Genomic DNA, 25,133 nt, shown 5'->3' with positions numbered 1-25,133 from the left:
CAGCCATGTGACTCCTGTAGGTACTTGCAGCCCTCCTCCCCCATCATGGCTCCCAGGGCTCTTGATATCCTCCTCAACAGGACTGTCATGCTGCCTACCCAGGATCCACTCTGGCTCTCCTCTGTATCACTGAGGACACTTCACCTTGGCTTGCCTCACACCAGCCTGGCACGCAGCCACAGCTTGGTGCCACCTCAACAAAGCCTCCAGAAGACTGTGGCAGCTGCTGCCGCAGCAGTCACTGTAGCCATAGTTGTGATTGTGGACTCTGAACTGTGAGGAGCCTGAAATTCTGCTCCTCCTGCCACAGTCCCCTACTGAGATTTCTTTTTTGTCTTTATGTTGTCTTAGTGTTAGTGTCTTAGTGTCTGTCACCAAATTCTTCTCCCCCTTTTTATTTTTAGATTGTAAGCCTCAGGAGGGACAGGAGTCATGTCTAATTCCCACCTGCATCTTCTTGCTCTGCATACAGTAAGGTCTCAATACTAATAATACTGATGGCATTTGTTAAGCGCTTACTATGTGCAAAGTACTGTTCTAAGCACTGGGGAGGATACAAGGTGATCAGGTTGTCCCACATGGGACTCACAGTCTTAATCCCCATTTTACAGATGAGGTAACTGAGGCACAGAGAAGTTAAGTGACTTGTCCAAAGTCACACAGCTGACAAGTGGTGGAGCCAGGATTTGAACCCATGACCTCTGACTCCAAAGCCTGTGCTCTTTCCATTGAGCCATGCTGCTTCTCTAACTTCTTTGCTTCTTAGTACTATTCATTTATTCATTCATTCAATCGTATTTATTGAGCTCTTACTGTGTGCAGAGCACTGTACTAAGCGCTTGGGAAGTACAAGTTGGCAACATATAGAGATGGTCCCTACCCAACAGCAGGCTCACAGTTTAGAAGGGGGAGACAGACAACAAAACATATTAACAAAATAAAACAGAATAGTAAATATGTATAAGTAAAATAGAGTAATAAATATGTACAAACATATATACAGGTGCTGTGGGGAGGGGAAGGAGGTAAGGCAAGGGGGATGGGGAGGGGGAGGAGGGGGAGAGGAAGGAGGGGGCTCAGTCGGGGAAGGCCTCCTGGAGAAGGTGAGCTCTCAGTAGGGCTTTGAAGGGAGGAAGAGAGCTAGCTTGGTGGATGTGTGGATGGAGGGCATTCCAGGCCAGGGGGAGGACATGGGTCAGGGGTTGACGGCGGGACAGGCAAGAACGAAGCACAGTGAGGAGGTTAGCGGCAGAGGAGCAGAGGTGCGGGCTGGGCTATAGAAGGAAAGAGGGGAGGTGAGGTAGGAGGGGGCGAGGTGATGGAGAGCCTTGAAGCCGAGAGTGAGGAGTTTTCGCCTGATGCATAGGTTGATTGGTAGCCACTGAAGATTTTTGAGGAGGGGAGTAGCATGCCCAGAGCGTTTCTGCACAAAGATGATTCAGGCAGCGGCATGAAGTATAGATTGAAGTGGGGGGAGACAGGAGGATGGGAGATCAGAGAGGAGGCTGATGCAGTAATCCAGTTGGAATAGGATGAGAGATTGAACCAGCAGGGTAGCAGTTTGGATGGAGAGGAAAGGGCAGATCTTGGCAATGTTGCGGAGGTGAGACCAGCAGGTTTTGGTCACGGATTGGATGTGAGGGGTGAACGAGAGAGCAGAATCGAGGATGACACCAAGGTTGCAGGCTTGTGAGACGAGTTGGCATTGAAGGACAGAGTTGGCATTGACTACTACTACTACTACTACTACTACTACTACTACTACTACTACTACTACTACTACTAATGATAATTGTGGTACGCATTGCCAGGCACTACAGTAAGCACTGGGGTAGATGCAAGCAAATTGGGTTGGACACAGTCCCTGTTCCAAATGGGACTCATATTCTTAATCCCCATTTTACAGATGAGGTAACTGGGGCACAGAGAATGTTAAGTGTCTGGCCCAAGGTCACACAGCAGACAAGTGACAGAGCTGGGATTAGAACCCAGGTCTTTCTGACTCTCAGGCCCATGCTCTATCCACACTGCTTTTACTCCTACTAGACAGTATATCCTTGTAGTTAGGGAAATGTGTCACTTCTTTCTTCTATTCTTCCCAAACACCTAGTATAATGCATTGTACCCAACGGGTGGCAAATAAATACAATTTCTACCGTTATTTCTACTCTCGAAGTTCCCTTTTCATTATCGGAACCCCAAACTAAACAAGAGGGACTCTACAAGAGTGAAAACATGATGATGATGATGATGATTGTCGTATTTTTGAAGTGCTTACAATGTGACAAGCACTGTTATAAGCACTGGGACAGATAAAAGGTAATCAGGTTGGCCCACATGGGGCTCACAGTCTTAGTCCTCCCTTTACAGACGAGGTCACTGAGGCACAGAGAAGTTCAGTGACTTGCCCAAAGTCATACAGCAGACAAGTGGCGGAGCCTGGTTTAGAACCCAAACCTTCGATTCCCAAGCCCAGGCTTTTTCCACTAAGCCATGCTGCTTCTCTGATGAGATTACTGCATAGGTACAATGAATTTCCAATTTTTCTGAAGTCTACGAGTGACTTGAAATAAATATGTTTCTATTAAATTTCCTACCTTTATAGCAGGGAGCTCATGCCCTAGTTCTTTCCTTATTTATTAAGGCTGGTGCGGGTCAAGAACCATCATATGAGTCTTCAGCCAAGTGGTGGGATGAAATGTTTGAAAACTACTACCAGAGAGGAGTTTGGGAAACTTTTTTTCCTTCTGAACATTCTAGGTATAACGTTTTTGCCCTCTGAAACTGAAGAATCAATTTTATTTCTTTCTGCACCTCTGTGGGACAAGCAGTTAACTCAGTGTTTCACAGATGTTTTTGGAGAATAAAACTAGTGAGTTCTCTTCGAGTGATAATCCCTGCCTGCTCCCAACCACAAAAAAAAAGGCAAGAAATGTTTTCGCTTTCTCTCTTTCCACGTTGTTAGCAAGGGCTTAGACATTTTCCCAGTGGTAGATTTTCTTCCTAATTTACTGCAATCATGCTGGCTATCTACTGCTATTTGCATTGGCAGGAAAAGGAGTTCAATATTTTGAAGATCTGTTTTCTATCGTTAGATCATATCCAGGTCATTCTGAGGCTCCTAACCTGCTGGAAGAGAGTAGAATATGCCAGAACAAAAGTCCCAAAGCAAAAATAAAATTCCTTTTAATTATTATTACACCAAGGGATATACAGACGCATCAGTGAAATTCAAATTTTATCCAAGGCAAAGATTTCAAATGTTGCACTTCTTCAATTGCAAATTAACATTGTAAAAAGAGTGAAGGGGAATAAAAAAAGCACCTGCTTAAAAGAAACATTAACCAGCTTTCAGCTGAGTGATTTTGAGGATGTATTCCCTATTTAAAAACTCTAAAAGTAGAGCTGTGAGATGTAATGTCTTAAACCAAACTGTGCAGTTCTGTAAACTTGGGTAGAGCCTGGGAAGAAGACTGCAGTGCTCAACAGCTCCCAGAGGCTGATAGGGGAGGTATCATGGAGTGGATCCAATGGCACTGTCATTATTCCTGTCAATTCAGGACTCAGCTGGATGCAGAATAACAATAATAATAATAATGATAATTAGGGTATATGTTAAGCACTTACTATGTACTTACTATGGGCACTGTACTAAGCACTGGGGTGGATACAAGCAAATCAGGTTGTATATAGTCCTTGTCCCACATGAGGCTCACAGTCTCCATCCCCCTTTTACAGATGAGGTAACTGGGACACAGGGAAGTGAAGTGACTTGGCCAAGGCCACGAAGCAGACAAGTGGCACAGCTGGGATTAGAACTCATGACTTTCTGAGTCCCAGGCCCATGCTCTATCCACTATGCCCTGCTGCTTCTCTAGGTCTTGGTCTAGGTATACAGGCCCCAGCGGTTATGAGGACTCATTAGAATTTTTCCTCCTTAAATAGGAGAGGGATAAAATAATGTTTATTAAACTACTCACCATTCTTTTCATATTTACCGCCACAGCCTATCTGTTTTCCAAAAGGTGGAACTGAGATTACTTTCCCAGTTAGACTGTCAACTGCTTGATGGCAGGGATCAGGGAAGCAGCATGGCTCAGTGGAAAGAGCACGGGCTTGGGAGTCAGAGGTCATGGGTTCAAATTCTGGCTCCGCCACTTTGGGAAAGTCACTTAACTTCTCTGTGCCTCAGTTACGTCACCTGTAAAATGGGGATTAAGATTGTGAGCCCCACATGGGATAACCTGATCACCTTGTATCCTCCCCAGCTCTTAGAACAGTGCTTTGCACATAGTAAGTGCTTAACAAATACCAAAATTATTATTATTATTCTAACTCCATTGAACTCATCCAGCTGCTTAGTACAGTTCTTTGCAAACAGTAGGCACTTAATAAGTGTAATTAATTTTACTGACTGATGATTTCTATAGATAGCCGATAAAGTGGGTAAAGCAGGTAAGTGTGGGAAGGGAGGTTAAAATCCAAGAGAAGGTTTTGTTTTCAGATTGCTGGATATCTTGGCTTCTGCTAAAATGAGTTTTATCTAGAACTAACTTCCACTGACCTTAAAATATTTGCAGTGCAGGGCAGTAGTTACTAAACTGATCCTTAGATGCCCAGTCTTTGTTCATAACATAACTGTCAGTCTTGATGAAGTGTTAGTACTTTTTGGACTTTGTCCTTAACTATTTTGAACAGAAAATATGGTAATTTAGCATGATGCTCCAGGCAAGTCACTCTTGGGAATAATAGTCATTTTACATACTAATGAAAACTTCTGTCAAATTCATATTAATAAATGCATATCTAATTTTAATTTACCACCATCTGAAGAAAAATCAACATTTCTGTCACAGATGACCTTTATCAAAGCTGTTCTTGACTAAATATCAGATGTCTTTAAGTAAAAATTCACTATGCATTAAGTGATGTGAGAATTTGTCTGGATATTTAACATGACCATTAACACTGCATGAAAGGTGACTTTTTTTCCCGCATGAAATCTTTCCATAGATAGATCACTGTGCTGGATTTTGCACTTTTGGGAGAGGTGCATGTGTGGCCCTAGCTGCTTGGATTTATAGTACTCTTATTAACATATATTTATTTTATTTTGTATGGTATTTGTTAAGCGCTTAATATGTGCCAGGCACTGTGCTAAGCAATGGGGTCGTCAGATTGGACAAAGCCCATGTTCCAAATGGGGCTCACAGTCTTAATTCCCATTTAACCGATGAGGTAACTGAGGCACAGAGAAGTGAAGTGACTTGCCCAAGGTCACACAGCAGACAAGTGCCAGATCTGGGATAAAAACTCTGGTCTTTCTGTGCTCTATCCATTAGGCCACGCTCCTTCTCAACACCACTTCATACAATCACATCACAAAAGTAGCTACAGAGTTTAATCTTACGTTCCATTGACATTTTTATAGCATGAAATGCTGAATACTGAAATCAACTTGGTGTTAGGCATGACTCCCATATGACATGGCAGAATGGGAGATTATTCTCTTCTACCCACAGGAGCTAGTCATGAAAACACGGTGGGATGATGGAATGGACCCTGAGGCTGGGACATAATTCTTGGTCAAAGTAAAGGTTTTCATAAAGGGATCATCTGAAAGGTAATCCAGATGATTCTGTTAGTAATTTGGCAGTTAGGTGGCTGTAAAGAACTTGCTAACCTTCTCACTGTGCCTCGATCTTGCCCATCTTGCCACCGACACCTAGCCCACGTCCTGCCTCTGGCATGGAGCACCCTCTCTCTTCAAATACGACAGACAACAACTCTCCCCCCATTCAAAGCCTTTTTGAAGGTACATTTCCTCCAATTCTCTCCCTCTTCCTAACCAAAAGTCCATCACTCTCGCCATATTTAAAACCCTCCGCAAATCACATCTCCTCCAAAAGGTTTTCCCAAACTAAACTCTTTATTTCCCTTATCCATTCTCCTCTCAGCATCAATTATGAACTTGGCTGTGGACCTCTTGAGAACTTTGGTACTCACTGCCACCCCACAGCCCTTATATGATCTTATACTCTCTCATTTCCCTTATCCATAATCTATTTTAATGTCTTTCTACCCCTGTAAGTTCCCAGTGAGCAGGGATCATGACCACCAACTCTCTTGTGTTGTGTTTTCCCAAGCATTTAGTACAGTGCTCTGCACATAGTAAGCATCATTAAATACCATTGATTGATTATTGTATTCTCCCTAGTGCTTAGTTCAATGCTAGTGCTCAATAAATAAGACTGAATGAATGAATAAATGAATGATGGGATTCAGAATAGAACCTGTTGAGCTCTGTTAGCTTCAGTTGGAGATTGAGAGGTGGAAAAGTCAGCATAATTAGACTGTGAGCCCCTTGTGAGACAGGGACTGTGTCCAACCTCATTACTTTGTATCTACCCCAATGTGTAGTTCAGTGCTTGGCACATTATAAGTGCTTAACGAATACTACTATTAATATTATTATTAATATTAGAATTGTCATCATTATCCCTTTGCAGAATGTTGGGATCAGGAGGTATTTAGTGAAAGTCCTAAGAACAGATTAACTTGTTGACACCAAGCCGCTGAAGGGATCAACTGTTGAAGTGTATTTCAAGGCAACTATGGAATAGAGGGGTTTTTATGGTATTTGGTAAGTGCTACTATGTGCCAGGTACTGTTCTAAGTGCTGGGATAGATACAAAGTAATCAGGTTGGACACAGTCCATGTCCCACATGGGGCTCACAGTCTTGATCCCCATTTTACAGATGAGGCAACTGAGACACAGAGAAGTTAAGTGACTTGCCCAAGATCACATTGCAGACAAGTGGGAGGGCTGGGATTAGAACCCAGGTCCTTCTGACTCCCGGGCCTGTGCTCTATCCACTAGGCAATGCTGCTTTAATTTCAGGTGGTGTAGGTAGAACTCTACATGGGATGGAGAGAGGGGGCTCCAAGGAGTGTCCCTACTGGGATTCAAATCCCAACCAAGCTCATTTTGAAGCATATAAAAAACTGCAACAGGTAGAAGTGGTTCTCCCCCTCTAGACTGTGAGCTTGTTGTGGGTTGGAATGTGTCTGTTTGTTGTTATATTGTACTCTCCCGAATGCTTAGTACGGTGCCTTGCACACAGTAAGTGCTCAATAAATATGATTGAATGAATTAATGCATGAATGAATGAGCATGCCCACCTTCTTCCACCTATCCTTTCAGCCACAAAAATCAGACTGTGACCTGTGGTTGGAGACCAAAAGATGAGCAAATTGGTTTCAACTTGGGCTAGATTTGGCCTGAGCCTCTTAATTTTGGCCCATGAATGGCTCTAGGTATTGGTACTTTGGGAGTTAAAAGAAAGCAACTATTTCTTTATCCCATCCCATAGTTGGCTTTTATACAGTGCCATCTGGGCCTATTTCTCCTTTAATAACACCTGCAAAGTCTACAGTAATGGGCCAAGACAGCTGGGTGCTTTTATAAGCGTGTTGCTATTTTTCTAGCAAGGTGTAGATGATATTGAACTTTCTTGGAAACCGAAGTGTTTATCAAGCAATGTTAACCTACTGGTTTGCTGTGACATTTCTCTTTACATTGTGCCTCAGAGCAGTGTCTCTCAAGCTGTGAGGTAGGTCCCACTAATGATGTGCAATAGTACTTATGAGGAGCTATAGTGAGAAACCTGACAACTGCACAGATATGCAAAAAAACCCCACTTACAAGAAGACAGCATGCTTACTGTGATAATCAATCCTTTTGTTTTCATTTATCTCTGCAGTAGAAGCAATAGCCAAGCTGAACCATATTTCCAGACCTGCTTGTTTGGAATTTTTCTGCTTCTCTCCCAGCCAATGCTATGAATATTAATAATTATGACATGGGTTCAATGTTTAATCTAAGTGCTAAGGGGTAGACAAAAGAAAACCCAATAAGTCTCTGTTCCTCACAGGGTTCACAGTCCATGAGTAGGAGAGAGCAGTGCTTTGTACATAGTAAGGACTTAATAAATGCCATCATCATCATCATCTTGCCCCAACTTAGAGGGCACCTGAAGCAAAGATAGGTTAAGTGACTTGCCCAAGGTCACAAAACAGGCCAGAGACTGAGCTGGGACTGGAATCCAGGTCTCCTGATTACCAGATCATGATCTTTCCACTGGCTATGCATTATCAGTGTCTTCATCAATCAATCAATCAATCATACTGATTAAGCACTTACTGTGTGTGGAGCACTGTACTAAGCACTAGGGAGAGTATAATATAACAGACACATTCTGTGTGCCCCTGGCAATGTCAATCAAGCCTGAAGTCCAACAGCAATAATAAGCAGTGTGGCCTATTGGAAAGAGCAGAGGCCTGGGATTCAGAGGCCCTTGGTTCTAATCCTGGCTCTGCCACTTACCTGCTGTGTGATCTTAGGCAAGTCACTTCACTTCGCTGTGCCTCAGTTACCTCAGCTGCTAAAGGGGATTCAATACCTGTTCTCCTTTCTATTTAGTCTTTTGAGTCCCATTTGGGACCTGATTATTCTGAATTTACCCCAGCGCATTGTACCATGCTTTGCAAATACTAAGTGCTTAGCAAACATCAGAATTATTATCATTATTTTTACTGTTATTACAACTTTTCCAAGTTGGCCCAGAAGAATCTAAGGGATTTGGGAGAGAAGGGAGACAGAACTATTATAGTATCAGTTAGTATCAGTCTGAGATTTTTGACATTCCATGAATAGCATGAATTTAGGGCATGTGACCAATCACAAGATTAGCACCTATTATTTTTGTGTTGATAGCGTGGGCACATCTTCTAACAACCAAAATATAAAAACTCCATTTAAAACACTTTAATGGCTTGAATTTAGATTAGTATTGAATATTAATATTCACTCCTTTACTGATGTACCTAAATATCTCTATTTTCCCAAATAGAGTCTCAAAGGTGGACACTGACCAAAGCCAAGATCAGTTTATACCTGGATCACTGATGATCCAATCAATCTTAATTTCACCCAGTGTGAGGCAGTGGGAAAAAGTAGTCTGTAAAATTTGAAGGGGAAAGGAGTTCTAGGGAAGGGGGTGGGGTGGAAAGGGGGAAGGACGTGAGCAAGACATTGGCAGTGGAAAGAAGAGAACAAGACGCAGTTAGGTTATTTTAAGAGGAGTGAAAAATGCAAGTTGAGATGTAGTGGTTAAAGAGAGTGGATTAGTTGGGGACAGAGAGCTAGATTGCAAAGTCAATGGTGAGGAGTTTCAGTGGAGAGGAATAGACAACCAATTGGTATTTCTGAGAAGGGAGGAGATATGTACAAAATTTATATTAGAAAAATAATCTGGGTAGGGGAGTGAAATCTGGACTGGAGAAGGGAGACAATGGAAGCAGAAGATCAGTGAAGAGCCTGATGCAGAAGTCAAGCCTCGATGGGACAGGTGAGCATACCAGTGTAGTTGTCGCTTAGATGAAAGAGGAAGGGATTAATCCTGGAAATGTTTTGGAGGAAGAACATATGGGATTTGGTGACAGACTGATTATGGGGGTTGGAATAGAGGAAGGAATCAAGGATAATGCCAAGGTTGCCAGCTCTGTTATTGTTTCTGCTGAATTCAGGTATCATTTTACTGTGATGATAATTTGGGGGAAGGTAAAAAATATATCTTGCATGTAAGAGATAGTGAGGGTCCAATGTTTAATTAAAATGTGGTCTGAAAAGCAGTGACTAATAACAAGATATCACATTTTTAGAGTTTAGGCCCATGGAGCGTGAACTATGCACTCATGTATAAAACTTGCCTGAAGAGAACTAGGCAATCATTTCCTAATGCAGATGCTGCTTTTCCATGCTCTTTCTTCATGGTGGCTGGAGAATTTTTTTTAATATCCAAACTGGCATGAGTCAGGCTGAGTAGAATGATCACCTAGTCCACAGTGAACCCTCTGAACTGTTGGTTAACTGGGTTGCAACTGGGTATGATTTCTCAAAAACACACACCTAGGAAAGAATGTCCATGTGAAGAATGTCCAGAGGCCCAACATACAGAAGGGGATTATCTCAGAAACTAATCTGATAAGTAGTAATTTACCTTATAAATCGTTCCTTCCTTCCACTCCTAGTTGCAATTCCAGTCATGTCGAAATGCTCCTCTGCTAAGGAATGAAAGGAAAAAAATGAAGACTGATATTCTTTCCAAGTAATGAAATTAAATTTAGATATCCTCATTTTTCTATTTACAAGTAAATGGTACAGTTCAGTTCTGTGATTTTTTTTTACAAAGGTACCTTTCCCCCAGTTCCTCTGCCTCCTGCCCTTTTCTCCTAGGAGAAGGTAGGGAGGAGGTAAAAATGCTCCATTTCCTTTTTATGAAAGGAGACATTAGGAGATTAACCTGGTGGAATTCTAACCTAGGCCTCTGGGATGGCAAGTGGAACAGTGAGAAGTGATAACTTCACAGCGTTTTATGGTATTTGTTAATCAATCAATAAATGTTATTTATTGAGTGCTTACTTGGTGCAGAGCACTCTACTAAATGCTTGGGGAAATACAATATGAGTAGATAGAGAACTTACCATGGTCAGGCATTGTACTAAACACTGGGGTAGATACAAACTAATCAGGTTGGACACAGCCTATGTCAATCAATCAATCAATAGCATTTATTGAGCACATAACAATAATAATAATAATAATAATTGTGGCATTTGTAAAGCACTTATAATGTGCCAGGGACTGTACTAAGTGCTGGGGTGGATACAAGTAAATAGGGTTGGGCACAATCCCTTTCCCATGTGGGGCTCACTGTCTGAATCCCTATTTTACAGGTGAGGTAAATGAGGCCCAGAGAAGCAGAGTGACTTGCCCAAGGTCACAGAGCAGACACGTGGCAGAGCCAGGATTAGAACCCATGATTTTCTGACTCCCAGGTCCATGCTCTATTCACTATGCCATGCTACGGATACTTACAGCTTACTGTGTGCAGAGTTCAATACAAGAGAGTTAATAATAATAATGGCATTTGTTAAGCACTTTTTAAGTGCCAGGCACTGTACTAAGTGCTGGAATAGATAAAAGAGACAAGATAATTTGGTTTGTCACAGTCCCTGTCCCACACTGGGCCCACGGTTTTCATCCACATTTAACAGATGAAATAACCAATGTCTGTCTCACTCCTTCTAGACTGTGAGCCCATTGTGGGCAGGGATTGTCTCTATTTGTTACTCAATTGTACTTTCCAAGCACTTAGTACAGTGCTCTGCACACAGTAAGCGCTCAATAAATATGATTGAATGAATGAATGAATAACTGAGGCACAGAGAAGTGAAGTGAGTTGCCCAAGGCCACACAGCAGATGTGACAGAACAGAATTTGACCCCAGGACCCTCTGCTTCCTAGGCCCATGCTCTATCCAGTAGCCCACGCAGCTTCCCAGCATTGGTGGAGCACTTACTCTGTTCCAGGCCCTAGGGAGGTCCAGGCAAATCAGATTGGATACAGTCCCAGTACCTCTGGGAATTTCTGGGAGCAGCATGGTTTATTGGAAAGAGCCTGGGCTTGGGAATCAGCGGACATGGGTTCTAATCCTAACCCCACCCCTTGCCTGCTGTGTGATCTCGGGCAAGCCACTTAACTTCTCTGTGCCTCAGTTCCCTCTTCTGTAAAATGGAGATGAAGACTGTGAGCCCCACGTGGGACAACCTGATTGCTTTGTATCTACCCCAGTGCTTAGAACAGTGCTTGGCACATAGTAAGCGCTTAACAAATACCATCATTGTTATAGAGAAGCAGCATGGCTCAGTGGAAAGAGCACGGGCTTTGGAGCCAGAGATCATGGGTTCTAATCCCACTCTGTCACTTATCTGCTGTGTGACCTTGGACGAGTCACTTAACTTCTCTGGGCCTCAGTTCCCTCATCTGTAAAATGGGGGATTAAGACTGTGAGCCCCACGTGGGACCACCTGATTACCTTGTACTTACCCAAGCCTTAGAACAGTGCTTGGCACATAGTAAGCGCTTAATAAATACCATCATTATTCTCCGTGCCTCAGTTACCACATATGTAAAATGGGGATGAAGACTGTGAGCCCCACATGGGACAACCAGATTACCTTGTACCTACCCCAGCACTTAGAACAGTGCTTGGCACATAGTAAGCGCTTAACAAATTCCATCATTATTCAGTGCTCAAAATAGTGCTTGGCACATAGTAAGCACTTAACAAATACCATCATCATTATTATTATTCTCTGTGCCTCAGTTACTTCATCTGTAAAATGAGAAGCATTGTGGCTCAGTGGAAAGAGCCTGGACTTTGGAGTCAGAGGTCATGGGTTCAAATGCCGACTCCGCCAATTGTCAGCTGTGTGACTTTGGGCAAGTCACTTAACTTCTCTGTGCCTGTTACCTCGTCTGTAAAATGGGGATTAAGACTGCGAGCCCCCCGTGGGACAACCTGATCACATTGTAACCATCCCAGCGCTTAGAACAGTGCTTTGCACGTAGTAAGCGCTTAATAAATGCCATCATTTTTACAAAATGGGGATGAAGACCTAACAAATCCATCATTATTCAGCACTTAGAACAGTGCTTGGCACATACTAAGCGCTTAACACATACCATCATTCTTATTATTAATCCCCATTTTACGGTTCAGGGAAGTGAAGCCCAGAGAAGTAACTTGGGGGGAGGGGGCGGTCCCAATTGTCCTCCGCTGGCCGCCACTCTTGGAGCTACAGTGTTCTGCACACAGTAAGCGCTCAATATATACGATTGAATGAATGAATGAATGAATGACGGTGTGGAGTGGGGGCGGGGCCTCCGGGCCCGGGTCACGTGGGGTGGTAGGGATTTAGAAAGGGTCGCGTGCTGTAACGTGTCCCTGAGCGCGCGCGGAGGGACATCGCAATCTAACCACACGGCTGCAAAGTGGCTCGCGGCCCGTTAGGGCCCGAAGGAGACGGTAAGTAGTCCCCAGCCGGAGAGGAGGAGGGGGCTAGGGGCCCGGGGGTCCCGCCCCGCCCCGCCCCCCGGCGGCCTCGAGATTTGCCTTATTCATTCATTCAATCATTAGATTTGCCTGCTTCATGCATTCATAATAATAATAATAATACTAGCATTTGTTAGCGCTTACTATGTGCAAAGCACTGTTCTAAGCGTTGGGGAGGTGATCCAGTTGTCCCACGGGATGGGGGGGGGCTCACAGTCTTAATCCCCATTTTACAGATGAGGTCACTGAGGCCCAGAGAAATGAAACTTGCCCAAAGTCACACAGCTGACAATTGGCGGAGCTGGGATTTGAACCCATGACCTCTGACTCCCAAGCCCGTGCCCTTTCCACTGAGCCATGCTGCTTCGATTTGCCTTATTCATTCATTCAATCATTAGATTTGCCTGCCTCATTCATTCATAATAGTAATAATAGCATTTGTTAGCGCTTACTATGTGCAAAGCACTGTTCTAAGCGCTGGGGAGGATACAGGGTGATCCAGTTGTTCCACGTGGGGCTCACAGTCTTAATCCCCGTTTTACAGATGAGGTAACTTGAGGCCCAGTGAAGTGACTTGCCCAAAGTCACACAGCTGACAATTGGCATAGCTGGGATTCAAACCCATTACCTCTGACTCCAAAGCCTGTGCTCTTTCTGCTAAGTCACACTGCTTCTCATGGTGTACAGTCTGAAGACTGTCATGCCTCCTCCCCATCCCCTGCAAGGGCATCCTTCCCCCACACTGGCATTTGTTCATTCGTTCCGAAAGAAGTTAAGGTGTCATCAAGCTTCCCAAGATAGCAGGATTAACCTATAACATTTCCTTAAACCACTGTGCAAACTCACCCCAGAGGGAAGAGTAACTCTAGTTCCACTTGGAAAGGGCACTTGACCCTTGGAAGTTAAAGTGAATTTTTTCCCCTCCAGTTGTGCCTTGCAAACCACCCTGTCGGCTCCCAGTTTAGCCACCCAGACACACATTGGCACCAGCACAAGGTGGAGAGGGGAGGATTAGGTTGACACATTCATACTTTATGGTCAGAGGGGGCTCTCCAGTCCACCCACTCAGAAAGCCCTTGACTCCAGTGGATAAGAGGAGGTAATAATACTTGTGGTGTTTTTTAAATGCTTACTATGTGCCAAGCAAAGTAGTTTGGCTTAGTGGATAGAGAATGGGCTGGGGGTCAAAAGGACCTGGGTTCTAATGCTTGCACTGCCACTTGTCTGCTGTGTGATCTCAGGCAAGTCAGTTAACATCTGTGCCTGTTACCTCAGCTGTAAAATGGGGCTTAAGACTATGATCCCCATGTGAGACATGGACTGTTTGCAACCTAATTATCTTGAATCTACCCCAACGTTTAGTACAGTGCCCAGCCCAGCCCTTATCAAATCCCCCCAAAAAAGCACTGGGGTAGATACACGATCATATCTCATATGGGGCTCATGATCCCCTTCGTGCAGATGAGGGAACTGAGGCACAGATAAGGGACTTGTCCAAGGTCTCTCAGCAGGCAAGTGGTGGGTCTGAGATTAGAGCCCGGGTCCTCAGACTCCCAAGCCTGAGATTTTACCTCTAGGCCACACTGAGGTAAAGGTGGGATAAGTCCCAATTGTCCACTACCCCCTAAAATGTCATCCATCTATCAGTAGTATTTGAGTGCTTACACTGTGCAAAAGTAAGCACTTGGGAGGTACAATCCGATAATAATTATGGTATTTTGTTAATAATAATTATGGTATTTAAGTGCTTACTGTGTGCCAGGCACTGAACTAAGTGCTAGGGTGGTTACAAGCAAATCGGGTTGGACACAGTCTCTACCCCCATTTTGTAGCTGAGGTAACTGAGGCACAGAGAAGTGAAGTGATTTGCCCAAGGCCACACAGGAGACAAGTGGAGGAGCCGGTATCAGAGCCCATGACCTCCTGACTCCCAGGCCTGTAGCCTGGCCACTGTGCTGTGCTGCTTCCGATCCAACAGAGATGGTAGACAAGACTGTGAGTCCATTGTTGGGTAGGGATCGTCTCTATATGTTGCCGACTTGTACTTCCCAAGCTCTTAGTACAGTGCTCTGCACACAAGTAAGTGCTCAATAAATATAACTGAATGAGTGAATCCATGCCCTCAAGGAGCTTGCAGTCTAGTGGACTAATAATAATAATTGTGGTATTTGTCTAGCCCTAGACTTAGTCTACTTTATTTTTTTTGGATTGAAGGGGAGTGGGGAAAAATGACATTCCTACTGAATAGGGAGAAGAGAGCAAAGAGACATCAGGAAGCCTGAGGATCTCGTGGGCGCAGAGTGCCAGGGGTCTGGGAGGTAACTGGGGCCGAACAGATAGCAGAAGTGGGAGCAGGCAGATTCATTGTGAACAGAGGAAGACGTTTCAGTTTGCTGCAGTCCCCTTGACATCCTACAGCTGACCCTGGCAGCCACACAATTTCCTCTTCCTCTTTGTGGTGTGTTAGCCTTTACTAAAGCAGGGTGAGAAGCGATCAAAAAGAGTGTTAGTCGATCAGTCAGTGGTATTTATTGAGCGCATACTGTGTGCAGAACATTGTACTAAGCGTTTGGGAGAGAGTACTTAATGCTGCTGCCCGGATTATCTTTGTCCAGAAACGCTCTGGGCATATTACTCCCCTCCTCAAAAATCTCCAGTGGCTACCAATCAATCTGTGCATCAGGCAGGAACTCCTCACCCTGGGCTTCAAGGCTCTCCATCACCTTGCCCCCTCCTACCTCACCTCCCTTCTCTCCTTGTATAGCCCAGCCCGCACCCTCCGCTCCTCTGCTGCTAATCTCCTCACCGTACCTCGTTCTTGCCTGTCCCGCCATCGACCCCCGGCCCATGTCATCCCCCGGGCCTGGAATGCCCTCCCTCTGCCCATCTGCCAAGCTAGCTCCCTTCAAGGCCCTACTGAGAGCTCACCTCCTCCAGGAGACCTTCCCAGACTGAGCCCCTTCCCTCCTCTCCCCCTCGTCCCCCTCTCCATCCCCCCATCTTACCTCCTTCCCTTCCCCACAGCACCTGTATATATGTATATATGTTTGTACATATTTATTACTCTATTTATTTATTTTACTTGTACATATCTATTCTATTTATTTTGTTAGTATGTTTGGTTTTGTTCTCTGTCTCCCCCTTTTAGACTGTGAGCCCACTGTTGGGCAGGGACTGTCTCTATATGTTGCCAATTTGTACTTCCCAAGCGCTTAGTACAGTGCTCTGCACACACTAAGCGCTCAATAAATACGATTGTTGATGAGTAGAATATAACAGAGTTGGCAGACACATTCCCTGCCCATAATGAGGTCACGGTCTAAAGGGGGCTAATCTTGTTTTAAACTGTAGTGAAAGTTTGGGAACCTTAATCTTTATAAAAACTTAATTGTTCCTAAAGCGAAACAGTTACTCAGATCTGTAGGTTAGAGGCTATTTGCTTTGGTTCTGACTTTTCCCTACCTCTGTGCTTCTCTGTCCCCTGTCTCTCACTCCAGCTGCCTTACACCCTTATGAAGGGATCAGGTTCAGTGAGAGTTGTTGGGTGAGAAGGCCCAGAGAAAAGTGAAAATAAGAAACCGAGACTTCCTGGATAGCAGTGAAAATATAACTTGAAAATTGCCAGGGCAAAATTTTAGTCTATAAAGTCATGTGCAAATAAACCTTGTGATCCTTATAACTTTTGCTGTAGTAACATCACTCCTCCATTACAAGCTGTCACAGCCTCCCCAGCCTTTCAGAGGGTCCTGAAGGTACCCTCCCGGCTTCGGTTGGTCTGGCTGGATCAGTATCTGGGGGCTCCAGGGATCCCAGCAGTATAATAATAATAATAATAATAATAATAATAATAATGGTATTAAGTGCTCACTATGTGCCAAGCACTGTACTAAGCCTTGGGGTGGACACAAGTAAATCAGGTTGGACACAGTCCTTGTCCCAAGGTAGGCTCACAGTCTCAATCCCCATTTTACGGTGTGAATCTGTTAGTCCTTCCCAACTTCTGCAGGTCAGGGAAGCCCCTACCTTACATTGACCTGGGTAAACTTTCCTCATGCACAAAAACCACAACACTTTCGGGCTCTGCTTCTGTCTGAGTAACTTCTTTATCACCATCAGTGTAAGTAACCACAGTGCTTCATAGAATACTTAGATTTCCGTCTTCTCAGCCTACTCTGTATGTGTAAGCTTGTGTGGGCAGGAAATGTGTCTACCAACTCTATTGTATTCTCCCAAGTGCTTAGTACAGTGCTCCGCACACAGTAAGCACTCAATAAATATGGTTGTGTGATTGCTGGGGATGTCTCTGGGCGAATAGAATTTAGAATCCTGGGGTGGAGGGGTTTGGAGGGAAAGAGTAGGACAACTACTGGCTAAGCATAGATTGAACCATAAGGCACATAAACTAGAGGTTGCAGAATGTTTTTTTCCCCCCAAGTTCCCCTTCTGAGGTTTTAAGTTTTATGTGTCATGTTACTATTTTTATATTTGACATTTCCCTTTCGACACTGAGGGTTTCGTAACAAGTTTTATAAGATCTCACTCAGAACCCTCATACGCTTTTGTGCAGAAACGCTCTGGGCATGTTACCCCTCTCCTCAAAAGTCTCCAGTGGCTACCAATCAACCTATGCATCAGGCAAAAACTCCTCACCCTCGGCTTCAAGGCTCTCCACCACTTCGCCCCCTCCTACCTCACCTCCCTTCTCTCTTTCTACAGCCCAGCCCGCACCCTCCGCTCCTCCGATGCTAATCTCCTCACTGTGCCTCGTTCTCACCTGTCCCGCCATCGACCCCTGGCCCACGTCATCCCCCTGGCCTGGAATGCCCTTGGAATGCACATCTGCCAAGCTAGCTCTCTTCCTCCCTTCAAAGCCCTACTGAGAGCTCACCTTCTCCAGGAGGCCTTCCCAAGGACTGATTCCCCCTCCTTCCTCTCCCCCAGCTCCCCCTTCCCATCCCCCCGCCTTACCTCCTTCCCCTCCCCACAGCACCTGTATATATGTTTGTACGTATTTATTACTTTATTTATTTTATTTGTACATATTCTATTTATTTTATTTTGTTGATATGTTTTGTCTGTCTCCCCCTTCTAGACTGTGAGCCTGCTGTTGGGTAGGGACCATCTCTATATGTTGCCAACTTGTACTTCCCAAGTGCTTAGTACAGTGCTCTGCACACAGTAAGTGCTCAATAAATATGACTGAATGAATGAATGAATACTTACTTTTTCTTTGATTCCCTTTTACTAACTTGCCATTTCTCTCCCTGTCTTAATTGAGGATCGTCTCTGAACCATACTTCTCATATCATTGATTTTTCTGTGCTCACTGTAAATTCTCATGAGAGAATTTGGCCTATATTAAAAGGCAGAAAGAAGCAGTGTAGTCTAATGGCATGCCTGTGAGTCAGAGGACCCAGGTTCTAATCCTGTCTCTGCCACTTGCCTGCTGTGTGACCTTGGGTGGTCACTTAACTTCTCAGTTACCTCATCTGTAAAATGGGGATTCAGTAGCTGTTCTCCCTCCCACTTAGAGTGTGAGCCCTGTGTAGAACAGGGAATATGTATGGCTTGATTGTCCTGTATCTGCCCCAGTGCTTAGAACAGTGCTTAACAAATACCACAATTATCATTATCATCAAGGCCACATAGCTGGATTTTAGGTGGGGGTTTTTTCCCCCAATTTCCTCTTATGTACTTAGGGGATGTAGAGAACAGGTGTTCATCATCCTAGCTGTTCTATTCAATCGCACCTGTAAACAAATCTGAAATTCACATGGCAGTGGTGGGCCCCATGTTGAAAAGGGACTGTGTTTGACCATATCCCAGCTCTGCCACCTGTCTGCTCTGTGATCTTGGGGAAGTCACTTCACTTCTCTGGGCCTCAGTTACTTCATCTGTAAAATGAGGCTTAAGAGTATGAGCCCTATGTGGGACAGGGACTGTGTCCAACCTGATTAACTTCTGTCTACCCCAGCACTTAGAACAGTGCTTGGCACATAGTAAGTGCTTAAGTACCATAATTATTATTATTATTATATTTTACCTACCCTAGTGATTAGTACAGTATGAGCACAAAGTAACCATTACTAATGTTATTATCGGTTAGAATTCTTCCTTTCCACTCCATCACCTCGTTTCACTCAACAGTTTCTGGTTACACCCAGATAAAGAAGTTCACAGACAGCTACATCATTATGGGGACAAGGTCAAAACCTGATGACTGGCTACATTCTAATCCATATTTTCTCAGAATTCTAGAACAGTATTGATGTGCTTCATGTCATTCAACTCTTCAACATTCAGTAATTTACTTCTGCTTCTACTGTAAAAATGCATTAGGAATTTATTCACTTAAAGTGCTAAACATTCCAGCTTTAAAAATCCATCCTTCAAGAACTCTCTTGCCATTATTTTAGTAGTAGAGATGCTGATCAGACACTACTGTTGCATTTTCTTCATCCTTTAGGCTCCTACTCAACAGAAATTTTGCAGGTTGCAGGAGCAGCATGGATAGAGCATGGGCCTGGGAGTCAGAAGGTCATGGGTTTTAATCCTATATCTGCCACTTGTCTGCTGTGTGGCCTGGGGCAAGCCACTTCACCTCTCTGGGCCTCATCTGTAAAAGGGGGATGAAGAATCTGAGCCCTGTGTGGGACATGGACTGTGTCCAACTGCATTTGCTTGTATCCACCCCAGTGCTTAGTATGGTGCCTGGTACATAGTAAGGGCTTAAATACCATAATTATTAATTAAACTTCCCCCACCCCCCAGGTGGTATGTGTGTACCAAGTGTGGTTATTATGAAAAATATTTACTGAGCACCCACTGTGGGCAAAGACTATACTGAGCGTCTCAGGGAATTACAAAAGAAGTAGAAAATGGGGTTCCTGCTCAGGAAAAGTATACAGTTTAATGGGAAAAGGCAGGGTGTTGGCAATCCCTCTAAGGGTGGCTCAGTGGAAAGAGCACGGGCTTTGGAGTCAGAGGTCATGGGTTCAAATCCCAACTCCACCAATTGTCAGCTGTGTGACTTTGAGCAACTCACTTAACTTCTCTGGGCTTCAGTTACCTCATATGTAAAATGGGGATTAAGATTGTGAGCCCCCCTGTGGGACAACCTGATCACCTTGTAACCTCCCCAGTGCTTAGAACAGTGCTTTGTACATAGTAAGTGCCTAATAAATGCCATCATCATCATCATGTTTTGTTTGGCTTTATGGACATGTTAAGGTAATTTCCAGTCCCTGGGATATGTCACTTACCCCCAACTTCATCAACAGTTTGTGTATGTGTGAAGGAACTGAAGAGGGTCCAGGGAGAAGGCAAAGATGATGAAAGGCTTAGAAAATGTCTTCTGAGGAAAGAGGTTAAAGAAATTGGGGATTGTTTAATATACATAAGGGGGGATTAATGTGGTTATAACTATCTTTAAGTGTATGAGGAGTTTGAATAAGGATACTGACCCATTTTTCTCCTTATCCACCAACAATCAAAGTTAGATATAATAATTGTGGTATTTAAACACTTACAATGTACCAAACACTAATCTAGGGTAGATAAAGAATAATGAAATTGGACACTGACCCTGATCCTCATGAAGCTCACAGTAGGAGGGAGAACAGGTATTGGAACCTTATTTTGATGGATGAGGAACCTGAGGCGCATAGAAGTTAAGTGACTTACCCAAGTACTGTAACAGGGAGGATTTGAACCCAGGTCCTCTCCCTCCCAGGCCCATGCTTTTTCCATTAGACCATGCAGCTTCCTAACTACCAGGGTGTTAAAACACTGGAATAGGGTACTGAAGTAAGTGATGTCCTTATCCCTGGAGGTAGAAAAGATTAGGCATCCTCTGGCCTCAGATAGTTTAACTGTTGGTTGGGCCAAGCCAGATGATCACTTGAAGTTTTTTCCAGTTCTGTTATTGTAGGATGTGATATTTGAGTACAAATTTTGAGGTCACAAAAACCAATTTTGTTCTCTGAGGGATTTTTGCCTAATCCCCACCTTGTCCCTCCCACTAATCCCACCCTCCTAAACCTGCTTTGTTTTTCAACTTGTTCTGCCTCCTCATTGCAAGGCTCCTCCTAGTTATCATTGCACCAATTCCATCCCTGCCCTAGCCGCTTCGGTCTTCAAAGCCACATGGCAGCCAGGGTGGGGTTGATGTGAGGGGGATGGACGGTGCTTTCTCCTCTGCCCCGGCACTACTCAGCTTGGAGCTAGTGTCTTGAGGTCTGGAGTGGGAACTGGCATGTCAAGGATGGAGTGGGAGAAGGGGGGAAAGGGGGCAGGAGGGTGTGGATTTGGGGTTCAGAACAGTGAGGGCTGGAATTCCTCCTTACCCCAGGCCTACCTCCCTCAAGCCATGGAGATATTCATTCAATTGTATTTTTTGAGCATTTACTTTGTAAAAGGACTGTACTAAGCACTTGGGAGAGTACAATACAACAAACAGACACATTCCCTTCCCACAACAAGCTCACAGTCTAGAGGTGGAAACAGGCATATATATATATATATATATATAGATAGATATAGGTAACAACAAGTGTAAAGGAGGGGAATGCAAGAAGGGGTTGGGGCACAGACAGGGCAAGAAAAAAAACTTACCTAATGACACAGCTGGTAGTGACAGAGGTCCAGCGGTGGCTACTAAATATGTCCCGGGGCAACTTCCACCTGAGGGGTGGCTTGGACTCTGGCTTGTATCATCAGCAGCATTTACTGTGGTTGGCCAGCTTTGTGCAGAGCACCTGACCGGTGCTTGGGAATATTTAAGAGGAATCAGAGACACAGTGCCATATCAGACTGGTGAAAATCTGTAATGCTCTGTGATTCTTATTTGGTTTACAACATTTGCCAATTCTCCAGGTTAGTTAACCCGTCCTCCTTGCCCAGTCCTCTCCTGTTTCCAGCTCACTGGTTACCTGTCTCCCTTTCCATGATGGCTCTCTATTCCATGTCCATCCTTGTAATGTATTTATTCTTTTTAGCACTGTTGGGTTTCACTGGGGACCCACTCCTTCCTCTCCACCGAAACTGCTACTGACACAAGGACTTACCGTATCTTGCCTTGACTACCGCATCAGTCTCACTGAGCTCCCTGCCTCCTACCTCTCACCACTTTCCTGTCCACACTTCACTCTGCTGTCTGGACTATTTTCTAAAAAAAAAAAAAAAAAGCATTCAGTCCACATCTCCCCACTCCTCCAAAACCTCCAATGGTAACCCATCCATCTTCATATCAAACAAACTCCATACCATCAGCTTTAAGGCACTCAATCAGTTCTCTCTCTTTTACTTTATCTTGATGATCTCCTACTGTAACCCAACCCACACACTTCACTTCTATAATGCCAACCTATTCACTGTGCCGTAAACTTGTTTGTCTTATCACCAACCTCTTAATTACCATAATTCTTCTTCTTATTATTATTATTATTATGTAGTCAAGTGCTTAGTGTGTGCCAAGCACTGTTCTAAGCACTGGGGTAGATACAAGGTAATCAGGTTGTGCCACATGGGGTTCACAGTCTTAATCCCCATTTTACAGATGAGGTGCAGATAAGTGAAGTGACTTGCCCAAGGTCACACAGCAATCACCCCTCTGGCCTCGGACTGTCTCCCCCTTCGTATCTAACAGACCACCTCTATCCCCACCTTCAAAGCCTACTAAAAGGCCCTCTGTGACTAAGCCCTCATTCACTTATGCATTTTGATCTGTATCCCTTAGGCACTTGATTTTTTTCACCCCAGCTCCACAGTACTTTTGCACATATCCATTTCCCTGATCCATAATTTATTTGAATATCTGTCTCCCCACTTTAGACCGTAAGCTTCCAGTTCACAGGGATCATGTCTACCAACTCTGCTGTGTCGGACTCTCCCACGGTCCTAGAACAGAGCTTGGCACACAATAAGCACTCAAATGCCATTGGTTGGTGCTTATAGGTGGGCTTTGAAAGAGGAAGGGACATGTTGAGGGGATTTCAGGCGGACGAAAGGTGTGAGCAGGGGATCCACAGTGCAAAGAAGCACAGGTAGAGTTCAGTAAAATTAAAATGTTGGCCTTGGAGAAGTAATAATTAATAATTACGGCACTCATCCAGCACGTACTACATACTAAGTATGTATTTGTACTGAGTAGATACAAGAGAATCAGGTTGGACAAATTCCTGTCTCTTATGGAGTTCAAGGTCTAAGTGAAAGTAGGATTTAATCACCATTTTTCAATCAATCATATTTGAGTGCTTGTTGTGTGCAGAGCAGTGTACTAAGCACTTAGGAGAGTACACTATAACAGATTTGATAGACCTGTTCCCTGTGCACTATGAGCTTAAAGTCTAGAGAGGATGAAGAAGAGGAGGCACAGAAGAGGAAGCTGAGGCCCAGAGATGCTAAGTGACTTGTCCAAGGTCCCACAGCAGACGAGTGGCAGAACAGAGATTTGAACCTAGATTCTCTGACTCTTAGGCCCATGCTCTTTCCACTAGTCCACGTTGCTGTAATAGGAGATAGGTAGTAGGAATAGAGACCAGATAAGATGGAGGCAAATGGTGGAGAGCACGGATGTGCTGACTCGATTACTTTTGCTTGTTAACTGACAATATACAAATGCACTTTGACTGAGAACCATGGAAAAGGTAGCATACCAGTGTTTACTGAATGCTAGAGTAGGCAGGATCTCAAAAAATAAGAGTAATGTTGGAGATGCACCAGAAAACTGACACCCATGGACACGCAAAATGACCCCTAAACACAAATAATTTCACCGTCCTGGTCATACTTAATAGCAGCTAATCCCTGCTTGAGCCACAGTCTCTTTCTATTCTATTACCTCACCCCCACCCTCCTCCCTGACAATTACTGATCATTCATTCATTCAATCATATTTATTGAGCACTTACTGTGTGCGGAGCACTGTACTAAGTGCTTGGGAAATACAGGTCGGCAACATATAGAGACGGTCCCTACCCAACAACGGGCTCACAGTCTAGAAGGGGGAGACAGACAACAAAAGAAAACATGTAGACAGACCCCAACTGAACCTATGTTCGCCTGGTCTGAAATAGAGCATTCAAGGCATTATCTGGGCATTTCAGGGTAAGGGCTTGGCTTCTCTTCTGGATTAACTTGGAGTGGTAGATCTTTTGAGTGCTACCCCAGGCCCCTACAATCTGGTTCCCAGGGGATCACCTACCAGGAGTTTCTGAGAGTTTCTCATCTCGGTACTGGCATCCTTTTTATTTTTTTCTGTTCCTGGTTTGTACAAAAGCCAGAGACATAAACCGTACCTTCCAATCCGAGACAAGAAGGTTTCACTAGTACATCGGGTCACAAGGATCTTCTTCCCAAACCCTGATGACCACTGTTCAATTTTTGGAGTACTTTTAATATGATCTCCCTCTCGGGCCTCTTCCTGCCTCTGTCCACTCCACATGAGAATCTAGAAGTAGCTTTTCCTGCTGCCAGGCTTGATGTGGAGCTCAGCAGCCCATCCACTCCTGCTGCCGAGATGAGAGTCTGGCCAGTGGCCACTGGAAAGTTCCAAGTAAGAAGGCCATTGCCTCATAAAGGTCTTAAGATGGAGGGGAGAGGCAGTGTGTTCTTCAATTCCTATGGAACTTCAAACTGAGGATGTTTCTGTCCACTAGAAGCCCAGGAAGGTGGGCAAGTGTGAGTTGATGACCAGAATGGTCACACAAAGGTTGTCTGTAAAATAACAAGAGAGTATTGAGGTAGGGCTTGGCATGGTGTTCCATGTCTGGGGATGGATGAGGAGGGGTCTGGGCAGCTACTCGGATATGTGAAAGAATAGTTTGAAAAGACCAGGATAATTGCTGGAATTGCTTTGTTGCCGAGAAACAAGTCCCCTGCTATGCTGTTCAGAATAAACCCGTTTAGGTGCTCACCTCCTCCAGGAGGCCTTCCCAGACTGAGCCCCTTCTTTCCTCTCCCCCTCGTCCCCCTCTCCATCCCCCCGCCTTACCGCCTTCCCCTCCCCACAGCACCTGTATATATGTATATATGGTTGTACATATTTATTACTCTGTTTATTTATTTATTTATTTTACTTGTACATTTCTATCCTACTTATTTTATTTTGTTGGTATGTTTGGTTCTGTTCTCTGTCTCCCCCTTTTAGACTGTGAGCCCACTATCGGGTAGGG

The 25,133-nt window shown here is 44.3% G+C and overlaps 1 protein-coding gene and 1 long non-coding RNA gene across 2 annotated transcripts in view; one reads left to right on the top strand and one right to left on the bottom strand.

The window, feature by feature from the left end:
• Window positions 1–9,665: 9,665 nt before the first annotated feature.
• On the bottom strand, window positions 9,666–24,464 carry LOC119947218. The gene is made up of 4 exons (XR_005456481.1): window positions 24,258–24,464; window positions 21,574–21,726; window positions 10,063–10,126; window positions 9,666–9,971 (listed from the first exon to the last, which is right to left on the bottom strand). It is a non-coding gene; the product is annotated as an uncharacterized LOC119947218 (long non-coding RNA).
• Window positions 12,838–25,133, top strand: part of CPVL (carboxypeptidase vitellogenic like) — a 120,755-nt gene continuing 108,459 nt past the window's right edge. The window contains exon 1 of the mRNA XM_038768805.1: window positions 12,838–12,933. The gene's annotated coding sequence lies outside the window, so the exon portion shown is untranslated. The remainder of the gene's footprint in view (window positions 12,934–25,133) is intronic.

This window comes from Tachyglossus aculeatus, chromosome 2, assembly GCF_015852505.1.
Source record: "Tachyglossus aculeatus isolate mTacAcu1 chromosome 2, mTacAcu1.pri, whole genome shotgun sequence".
NCBI classification, from domain to species: domain Eukaryota; kingdom Metazoa; phylum Chordata; class Mammalia; order Monotremata; family Tachyglossidae; genus Tachyglossus; species Tachyglossus aculeatus.
Note: the sequence above shows the minus strand (reverse complement) of the source record. Positions and strands in the feature narration are given on the sequence as shown.